Raw genomic sequence first — 10,524 nt, forward strand, 5'->3', positions numbered from 1 at the left:
TCCTACTAAAAAAATCTTGGCAAATCTTAACTTTAAGAATAGAAATCAGAACTAAAGGCAAAGGTTTAGGTTAAACTTAGACAGGTGTTACATTTTGGTGAGGAAAACTAATTGGAAACTTATATAAGATGATAAAATAAATGACATGAATATGTTGGGAAATAATGTGTTTTCTCCTCGATGGAGAAAGGCTGTCAATTTTTTTGAGAAACTTTTATTTATCCAAATGCAATCTTATGAAAACACTACCACATGAATGCATCATGCACAGAAAACAAATTAGCCTAGCTGAAGCAAGGAGCAAAAGAATTAGATGCTGCATCATTTCAATCTCTCCACATCTCCTATCATCCAACACTTCCTATAGTGGACCCTGTTATAGAGTGTTTCCTTTAGTGGGAAGGCAGGTCCACATATAGAGAAGTGCATAAAATTTGGTGCTGGTCAAATAGTTGCAAATATGAGTTGAGTAGCCTAGTTCTTCCATGAACACCTGGGAGGTGTCCAGCAAACTGTTTCCCATCTACGTGCTTCAGGTTCTACTCCCTGAAAAAATGTCGGTAATCACCTAGAACAGTGTTTGGCCCATATGTAAGTGCTCTATGAGTTCTGTTATTGTCATTTTTACTAATGTAGGCATAACTGTTCATATCATGTAGATTTTTAATAAGGATTAAATGAATTTATATGTAAAGTTCTTAAAATAGTGTCTTGCATGTTTTAACTGCTTTGTGAATGTTAGTGTGATTTACCTGCATTGTTTAATCATCACGACTGAATTAGGTGGGTATTATTGTTATCATAATGTGCACTAGGTGTAAGACAAGTGGTAGTTATTAACATAATGCCAAAGTCAGTTTTTACTTTCACTGGCTTGTCTATGAGAGCTTTTTTCCAAGCCCATAAATCACTATTTCCTTGAGGATAACCTGCCCTCCAAATTAGCAATGTTTAACTACCTTCTCCACTTTTCAGTTAATGAGCAACATCTTTCAGTACAAAATCATACAGTAAATGGTCGAGTCAGAAATGGGAATTTACTCTTCTGACATAAGCTAAATCAAATATGTCTGCAAACAGGACATTTTTGTTGAGAAAAAGTTTGCTGAGAGTTTAAAAGAAAATGGAATATTTCCTCTGTGCATAATTCCTTCCAACAAAAGTCAACTCCATTAATGGTTGTCTAGGGATACTCCGCTAATTATTGAATGTGCTGAAAATCTTGAAAATCCACATTGGCTAATGTTTTAATGTTGACTTGTATTCCTATTTAAAATCGAACTTCTGTCGATCAATTCAGGTCCTCTAATACTTGTTCTCCTCCCAACCATTTTCTAAAGTACTAAGGGACTCAAGTCATTTGGTTTGAACAAGACAAATTCTTCTGCCCACAGACATCAGCTGGCTTATCCCTCTGTAGCACTTCCAGGTGCTGAGTGCTGTCAGCTAATGTTGAAGTCCTTGATCAATCGAAATGGCATTGTAGGGTTACGGTCTTGAACGATGGTTATGTAGTGTTGGTAAGAAGATGGTTAACAGGACACTGTGCCCTGATTTAGGTTCTACTTTGTTGCTTGGGTCCCAAAGCAAGGTTTTGTTTTTTGTTTTTTTTACATCTGAAGATAATATTTTAGTTCATATAATGTGTTTAGTTAATCTTTATAATCATTTCTCTCCTACTAGGGCTGGAAAACAAGTCTGTGTTGAGTCAGAGATCCCTCTTGTAGACCCATTCCAATGCTCTTCATTTGCTTTTCTTTGGAAAAGATGGCCATTTAACTATTTTACACCAAAGCCTTATAAAAACTGACTCATTTTAGGGACTTTCCACCAAAGTTCCCAATAGGGATAGCCATGTTGGAAATCCCAGTCACGAACAGAGGTTTATCTGAAGTTGAGCTTTATTTCTACTAGTATGTTGCTATCTGGGGGTTAAGAATATATCAGTATTCATATTTGGAAGTGAGTTCACCATTATGCATGAGGCTCAATGCAATAACAGAAAATCCATACTTCACACAAACACCCTATTATGACACAGTAGTAATTCAGAGTTCCTGCAACTGAATCTTAGTTGGATGACCATTAAAAAGCTAAACTTTTGCATGCTGGTTTCTTCATTTTTAAAATAAGATGAACAACACAAACATAACTCATGGAGGTTTTTCTAAGAAGAAATGTAGTGCAAGGTTAAGAACTCACTAAGCATCAGTTATCACAGTCACTTTTCCTTCATCATTAATGAAGTCTTCAAATTCTGGGGTTCATTTTTAAGCAGGTTGTAACTTTGACTGGCTTTTGTCTTAAAAGAGAGGCAGTGAATGTTAAAATATGTTAACAAAACACTAATAAATTATGGTATATAATTTATAAATTTTTGTGACAGATTGAAAGAATGATTCAAACATATATTAATCTGCAAAGATGTCCATATTGATATTGAATAAAGAGTATATTACAAAAGAGCAAATATTTTACTTGATTTTTTAGAAATAAAAAACATGTCTATATAGATACACGATATGGATATATACGATTATATAGCAGTGGTAGTATCCGCAAGGGCTTTTATGATTGCTTTTATTTTATTCTTCACCCTGACAGAATTTCTTTAGTCTGTTACCGGTAATCAAAAAATAAATAATTATTTTAACTTAAAGGTATATATGAGTTATTCTGAGCTACAAAAGGTTTCATATTAGCTTATTTATTTTAGTGTTTTCTAAATGCATTTGAAGAAACAAATTATCTTGTCATAATTAAAATTTCAGTCAAATAGAAATGGTTATTTAAATAGTAAATTTGCATTTTTCATCAAATATGGTAATATAGGCTGCACCTGTATGTTTAAAAGTCTTAAAAATGAGATGTTGCATTTGTCTTAAAAAGTACAAAGTAAAAATACAAGGTCTCAAAACCTCATTGGAAGTTTTACAATGTAATTTACATTTACCATAACCTATGCTACTTTTAAGTAGTGCAACTTTTTATTTTATTTCTATTGCATATACACTATCAAGTGATTTATGCCTTCCCTAAATATATACAAGTGATGGTACCTTTCAATCTACAACAAAGGGTTTTTTATTATTATTTAAGTATATATACATTTTTAACCATAATGGTTTTTCTCTTAGGACTTCAAGAAACTTTCACAAATATTAACTCAGACTGTGCACAACAATTTAGGAAAATATTTTTAATCTGGAAGGGATAAGGATACTTTGTTTGATTTATTTTGATTCAAAAAATACAAAGAGTATTTCTTTCATGCTGAATTATTTTTGGCAATCTCCATAGTCATCTTCTAAGCAACATTTATATGCATATAAAAAGGGTTCAAGTTCATAAAAGTATAATAATCACTACATTGTATTCTTAGCTGAAATGACTGTAATAACACAGCATGGCTACAGAGTGACTTTGAAATGCTCTCCTCTGAACAGATTTTATACGAATACCAAGAGAAGTAACTTGCATTTCAGTATAATACTGTCTATGGGAACCATTTTCTAAGACTGTTATTTTATGTATGACTCATTTTCAGAAACAAGTCTTTGTAGTATTTTCAATAATTATCCTCTTCAAATAGGGAATGAGACAGAACTACTTGACAAGAAGGTTAAACAGATTTTAATGATTCAAAAGACATAAATTTAATAAGATAACTAGATAACTAGAATGTATTTTCTAGATATTAGATTAGTATCCCAAATTTAATTTAAGTGGAATATATAATTCTTTCCTCAAGCACCAACTCACTATAACCAACCATTTATAGTAACTTTACTCTTTATACCCCACCTAGTCAGTTCATCAGCAAGTTCTGTTTGATTTTAATGCCAAAATATAACTCACAGTCCGCTACTTGTCACCACCCTAATCCAAGCCACAGTCAACCCATGTCATCTGGCAGCATCTGAAATACTCATCTGCTTGCTTTCCCTGCTTCTGTTTCTGTTGCTTTATTATTCTATCCTTGGATGACATTTTAAAATATACATGTGATCTTATACTTCTCCTGGTTAAAATCCCTTCCATAGCTCTCTCTAAGCATTCACATTTAGAATAAGATCTAAATTTTCCATGTTGTTATACAGGCCTAGCTTATATGAAATGGTGTGTGTCTACACTTCAAATCTTGTATTCTGAATCTCTCCCTTTCCTTCTCCTTGTCTCACATGATTACTCTGCTCTCAGTCATAGTCATACACTCAAGCCATAGTAATCTCTTTTATGTCTTCCTCTAAACTGGTCATAATGGTTTCTGCCTATGAAACCTTGAACTTGGTTATTCCTATTGCTTGCAACATTCTTTCACCATATATATATATATATATATATATATATATATATATATATATATATGGTGATTATATATATATATATCACACCATCTAAATATTGCCCCCTGACTGAGCACTTCTTCTTAACTAGCAATTCTCTGTCTGGCCACTCTTTATCCCCAGTTGTCATTTCCAGATTCTCTTAAGCACTTTTATCACCCTCAAACTGAATTTAAGACTAAAGATAATTTTTCTTCTGCTTTTCACCATTGTTTATACTGAACACTTAGGACAGTGGCTGACACGTGCTATATGATCCTATGTGATGTGCTAAATGAGTATGTGGAGTTTGACCATAAACTTTAGAGATGGTAGATAGAAAATATCTTGGGATAGTTTATATGATTTCAAACATAGTTGATCTTTAATTTGCCTAATAAAGATCCAAAGTTGACTTAAATTTGAAGATGGCACATATTTTATGGCTGTTTACAAATATTTTTTTTACTTCTTGCAGATTAAATTTTAATTATTTGCATACTAAGTTTCTTGTCTAACAAGTTTTTGCATGATGAAGTTTTTATGTATGATGTAAAATCTCATAAGAAAAAATTCTGTGCTGAGGATAGGCTACTCGATTTTTTAAATTTGACTTCAGTTTATGTTTCCATCAGTTTACTAATTGAAATATTAGCATATGTGTAATATAATTATACAAAGTCATATTTAACATACCTGTGGAAAGTCATTTATACTTTAAAAAAAGAATTACTGTTAATGAGACTTAGAGCAAAAATGACTACATTCAGAGAGTGCTTTAGAACTTTACACTGTACAGGTCCCGTCGGAACACGCAAACACCATCCCTAAAACCATCACAGCCTCTCTATGCTATGCCATGTCAGCTTGCAGCTGGATTTGCTTTTATCTTTAAATAAGTTGGCCGTATATGTGTGGGTTTAATTTTGGGCTCTCTATTCTTTTTCACTTATCTATGTGTCTGGTTTTATATCAACAGCATACTGTTTTAATTGGTATAGCTTTGTGATGAGCCTGAAATCATGGATCTTGATGCCTTCATTTCTTTTCTTTATTTTTAAAAAGATTGCTTTGGTTATTTGGGGTTCTTTACGGTTCCCTACAAATTTTAGCAATATTTGTTCCATTTCTGTGAAAAGTGCCTTGGAATTTTAATAAGGATTGAAATAAATTTGTAACTTGCTTTGTGTACTATGGACATTTTAACAATATTTATTCCTCTAAGTCATGAGCGTGGGATATCTTTTCATGTATTTGTGGTTTTTTTAGTTTCTTTTATTAGTGTCTGGTCATGTTCACTATATAGGTCATTCACCTCCCTGGTTAAATTTGTCCCTATGTATTTTATTCTTTTGATGCAATTGCATATGAGCTTTTTAAAAATTTTTCTTTCTGATAATTCATTATGAATAGCTAGAAATGCAAGAGAGTTTTCTATATTAATTTTGTACCCTACAATATTACTGAATGTATTGATTTTAACAATGTTATGAAGTGTTTAGGGTTATCTGTATAGAATATCCTGCCATCTGCAAATAGTGACAATTTTACTTCTTCCTTTGCAATTTGGATAGTTTTTTTTTTTCCTTTCTCTTGCTTAATTGCTCTGGCTAAGGCTTCTAATATTATCTATCTCCTTCTACAGAGATATAAGCTTCAAGAGTCAGAGATATTTTTTCTCTATAATATATATTCAAGCACCTATAAATGTTCAGGGAACAAATTAATCTTTTTGAAGTTATGATCTCTAATTATTTGACCTTGTTTTTCAGTCAGTGTATACATTTCCTCTTGAGAATGATGAAGGTCTAATTACCATGGACCAGAAAAAGACCAACTCTTACTCTGAATCACTTATGGTCCACATGAGACTCAAAGGCTAGAAGATTAAAAGAATGTTCAAGAGGAGAGATTCTCAGAGATATGTATTAATAAGCTGGATGATGACCGAAACTAATGTAACTTTAAAGAAATCTGAAAATATCTAAAATTTCTATCAGTAATATAGTTTTTTAAGTAGGACTACAGCAATGTTTTATATCAAAGGAAATCCTCAGTACATACATGATTATCTTTGGAAATCTCAGGAAAAGAAAAAGGAAAATGTGACTTGTAAAACGTAGCATATACTCCACACTCATGAACACATTTATATGACAAGGATATTGTTCAACATCTCCTTGATGAGTGAAGAATTTATACAGGTACATCTAAGTGGTAATGATAACAGCCACAAATAAACAACTTATATCATATTTACATGTTAAAGAAGCAAATTCAAAATTATATTATACATGGAGACCTCTTCATTTTCATTAATTTTATTAATAAAATGCATTAATTTACATTATTTAATTTTAGACAATGTATTTCTAGTTATAAAAGGAAGAATTGGCTTAATGAAAACAAACACAAAAACACACATATTTTCAAATCAAATCTAGGTTTTAAGCAGAAATGCAACTGTATTTTATATTCTAAATGCTTCCAAATTATTTTTATGAGATGCCACTTCATTGACAAAAGGTGCAGATAAAAGGATTTAATTAGACTTCTAGACTTCCAAAGAGAGACAGTCTTGGTAGGAAGCTATAAACCCTGTATTGCATGTTACAGCATTTCAAGTATTACTTTGAATTACAACATTTTCAAAAGCTGACAAAAATCTAATGCTGTCTCTTTGAACCAGAGTCACTCTTGTAATTCTCACAAATATTTTCTGGATGGAAGATGATGTAGTGTGGTTAAAAATTTTGGACCAAGGACGTAATGATTCCTCCCCGGCCTTCAGGTATTAAACATGAATTATAGAAAGTGATTATCCTTGTCACCTTGCCTGAAGTAATGATGTTCTGTCTTTTACAGAGCTATCAGACACCTGCTGTGTCAGAAAAGAGGGCTATTTCAGGTTATTATTAAGCATACAAATGTAAGGTCTTGATTCAAATCATACTTTGAAGATCACTAAAAATGTATAAAGGTAATTTAGATTTTATACAGCATGGTTTAGATTCAAAATAAAAAACAGTATTTTTATTTTAGACATTTAATATGGCTTAGGGTCACTTTAGACAATATCTAAGCAAATTACGTTGCTGGCATGAGTCTACCAAAAAAAAGAAGAAAAAAGAAAGGACCGTGGTAATAAAGTTAAATCATTTAGACAATAAAAGGAAAAAAATCTCTCAGTTTACTTAAAAAGGCTCATAAGAAATATAAGTAAGAAATATAATAAGAATTAGATATCCTATTTTTATACTATTTATTTCCCTTTATATAAGAAATTACCTAAGAAAAGTAATGGTTGCATTCAATGAAAGATTTGTAGAGATTTGTGACTTGTAACTTAGAATGATTTTTTGGACGTAAATTTGGCATGGCATTTCAATTCTTGTCTTGACTTACTTTCAACATTTCACTTAATTATTTTTCAATGCCTTATGGAGATTCCCAGTCAGATTCCCAGTTACGGGTACAATCCTAGATGGGGGCACCTAAGAGGCAACCAATAGGCATTTCTCTCTCATGTTGATGTTTAAGCACATCCTTGAGTGAGGATCAAAAAAGAAACGTTCATTTTGAAACTGGACAATTAATCATGAAAATGTTTCTTTCTGATAAATTGATCCATTTAATTGAAACCCTGTATTTTGAAATAAATAACACCTTATATGTGCAAAAGATGTAATTATGTTAAGGATCTTTAGAGTAGAAAATCATTCTAGATTATGTGAGTGGACCCTCAGTACCTTTATGTGTATCCTTATAAGTGGGAGGCAAAGGGAGTTTTGAGACTGACACATACAAAGGGGAAGACACATAGACAGGAGGAGCTAAAGTTACCATGGAAACAAAAATGGGAGTGATGCAGCTGCACATCAAGAAACATCTATAATCACCAGAAACTTTAAGAAGAATGGGATCTCCCTCAGAGCCTCCAGAGGGAGGGCAACCTTGCTGACACCTTGAGTTTGTACTTCCAACCTTCAGACTACGAGAGATAAAACTTCTCTTAAATAAAGCTATTCAATTGTGGTAATGTTGAATGGTGGTTCTGAAAATCTAATACACATTTTAGTACCAGAAATGGGTTGCTGCTGCACAACAAACCTAAAAATGTGGGATTGACTTTGGAATTGGATGTTAGGACTTACAGGGAAGTGAAGAATATGGTAGATAAACTTTCATCTTAGAGAACGCTTATGTGATTAGAAACACATTTGGTAAAATTATGAACAGAAAGGCTGTTTTGGTGGGAAGTCAGAAGGAAATGTGGAACATGTTGTTGAAAAGTGGACAAAAGGTGATCCTTGTCATATAGAAGCAAAAATCTTGGCTGAATTGTGTCCTCTGTTGGTATGGAAATCACAGCTTATAAGTGATAAGCTTGAATATCCAATTGTGAAGATTCCAAGACAGTGTTTAAGGTACAGCCTGATTTAATATTGTTGCTTATAGCAAAGTGCAGGGCGAAAGAGACGAACTGAGGAAGGAACTGTTAGAGCAAAAAGTTGCTTAGGTTCCTAAAATCCTCCAGGCAGAGAAGGGGTTGGTGAAACTACTCACAAGCAAATATGTGCTGCCATTCTGAGGGAACGTTAGGCGTGTAGGAGTGAGCAACAAAGCAAAAGAAGCAAACCACAGGACCAGAAGGCACAATCTCCAGTCAAAGAGGGTTACTGTCAGGCCCTGAAACCTCATGGAATTTGCCCTGCTGGATTGCAGAATGGGCTGGGGCTGGTAACTCTGTTCTATCTTCCATTTTCTCTTTTGGAATAAGGAAGTCTAGAGCTCTTACACTAGGCCTGCCCACCATTGTATTTTAGAAACAATTTATGTTCTAATTTCCCAGGTCCAGTGAAGGAGAGGAATTTTAGCCCAAGATGGATAATATTTAGCATCTCACTAATACCTAATTTGGATGATTTAGATGATCAGATTTGGATGATTAGGTAACACTTAAGGTTTGAATTGGTGCTATAATGATTGAGAACTGTGGGTGTGTTGAAATGGGGTAAATATATTTTTACATGTAGGAGAGATGTGAATCTTGAGGGGTAAGAGAGTGGACTGTGATTTAAAAAGAAAAAAATCATGTCCCAATCTTCAGAAACTTTGAATGTGGCAAAATATGTGATTTTTGTTAAGGGTATTTAGAGGAGATCATCCCGGACTATCCCCATGGACCCTATACTTAATCAAATGTATTTCTATGGGAGACAGGCAGAGGGAGTTTTGAGACGAGACCGAAAAGACAGAAAAGAAGAGGAGGCAATGGAACAGTGCAGACAGAGATTAGAGTACCATGGCCACAGCCAAGGAAAGCCTGCAGTCACCGGAAACTGAGACAGGACAGGGATAGAGTCTCCAAAGAGCCTCTGGAGGAAGTGCAACCATGTTAATACCGAGATTTTAGTTTTCTGGATTTAAGGACAACGCAGGGGGTGGGATGGGTGGAGGACAGCAAAGGGGAAAAAATTGGGACAACTGTAATAGAATAACAATAAAAAATGATTTAGTAAAAAAAAAAAAAAGAACCATGAGAGAATAATTTTCTGTTGCTGTAAGCCACTCTTTTGTAATAATTTGTTAAGGCATCCCTTAGAAAAATGATCCAGATTTTATTGATCTCCATGATTGTGGGGCTGGCTAGACTAGTCTGCCATTTCTGAGGCAGGTTGTCAGGAAAGGCAGGCTGGGAATTCTGGGGCACAAGCTGGTGCTGCCATCCACAGGAGGAACAGCTGTCAGGGAAGTCTCAGCGTTGCTCTTGAAGTCCTTCCACTGGTTGAATCAGGCCTGCCAGATTACTGAGGATGGTCTCCTTTACTTAAACTCAACTAATTGTGAGTGTTAATCACGTTTTAAAAATATATTTATAGCAGCACCCAGATTAGTTTTTGTTCATGTAACTGAGTACTAGGCCAAGCCAAGCTGTCACTTCAACGTGACCATCACATGGATGGAATAGGTATAAACATAAAGAAGATATTATAAGTAGACTAAGTTTCAGAGTTTAGATGTGTCAGGTGTATAAATGAAAATGTTTCTTCCTAGAGGACAAAGGAAAGAGAGTAGTAGTATTCTGATATAGAAAACAGAGAAAGCATAGTGAAAAAAAAAGGATACCTAAAGTATAGTTTGATATTTTTTTCCATTTATAGCTCAAGCTTTGGTGACCCTGTACAGAGAAGTAGAA

The sequence above is a fragment of the Desmodus rotundus genome, chromosome 11 (genome assembly GCF_022682495.2).
Source record: "Desmodus rotundus isolate HL8 chromosome 11, HLdesRot8A.1, whole genome shotgun sequence".
Lineage (NCBI taxonomy): Eukaryota > Metazoa > Chordata > Mammalia > Chiroptera > Phyllostomidae > Desmodus > Desmodus rotundus.